This window comes from Chlorocebus sabaeus, chromosome 20 (assembly GCF_047675955.1).
Source record: "Chlorocebus sabaeus isolate Y175 chromosome 20, mChlSab1.0.hap1, whole genome shotgun sequence".
Lineage (NCBI taxonomy): Eukaryota > Metazoa > Chordata > Mammalia > Primates > Cercopithecidae > Chlorocebus > Chlorocebus sabaeus.
The window spans coordinates 21,009,213-21,010,211 of NC_132923.1; the positions used below are offsets into that span (position 1 = coordinate 21,009,213).

A 999-nucleotide genomic window follows, 5' to 3' on the forward strand; every position below is an offset into this window, starting at 1 on the left:
GCATGGTAATGGGTTCATTGGGGGCTCTTCTCTGTGGCCTTTATAGCGTACCCAAGCCAGTGTAAACTTCAGCCTTGAACGATTGCCCACCCACCTTCCCATAGACTGTGAGTACTGAAGGGGGTTGCCCATTGTCAAACAAGCAAAAACATCCAAGTTGAGCTTCTAGAGGTGAAAGTTATAATTTCTGAAATAAAAATTACACTGGATAGGTTAACAAAAGGTAAGACATTGCAGAAAAAAATAAACTTGAGGACATAGCAATAGAAAGTATCCAAAATGAAACACAGAGGGAAGGCCAGTCATGGTGGTTCACACCTGTAATCCCAGCACTTTGGGAGGCTGAGGTGGGCAGATCACAAGGTCAGGAATTCGAGACCAACCCAGCCAACATGGTGAAAGCCCATCTCTACTAAAAATACAAAAATTAGCTGACTGTGGTGGTGAGTGCCTGTAATCTCAGCTACTCAGGAGGCTGAGGCAGGAGAATTGCTTGAACATGGGAGGCAGAGGTTGCAGTGAGCCAAGATCATGCCACTGTACTCCAGCCTGGGTGACAGAGCAAGGCTCTGTCTCAAAAAAGAAACATAGAAAAAATTTAAAAAGTGAACAGAGTATCAGTAAGTCATGGGTATAATATACATGTACTAGGGGTTTCCCAGGAAGGGGATAGAAAAATACATGAAGAAATAATGGCTCCCAACTTTTCAAATATCATTAAAATGATAAACTCTCAGATTCAAGAAACTCAATGAAACATGAAGAAAATGACACCCAAATCCATCAACATCAAATTGCTCAAAGCTAGTAACAAAGGGAAAAACATCTGGGGGATGAGGGGCACAGGGAATGGAGACATTACATACAGAAGAACTAAGAGAAGAATAATAGCGAATTCATCTTCAGAAACAATGCCAGCATGAAGACAATGGAGTAACATCTTTAAAGTACTGAAAGAAAAAATGTCAGTTTAGCATTCTGTATGATATACTTGTATAT

The 999-nt window shown here is 40.8% G+C and overlaps 1 non-coding gene across 1 annotated transcript; it reads left to right on the forward strand.

Moving 5' to 3' along the window:
- Positions 1-134, forward strand: LOC119624619 (small nucleolar RNA SNORA42/SNORA80 family). Its single transcript, XR_005240775.1, has one exon. It is a non-coding gene; the product is annotated as a small nucleolar RNA SNORA42/SNORA80 family (small nucleolar RNA).
- The last annotated feature ends 865 nt before the right edge of the window (positions 135-999 follow it).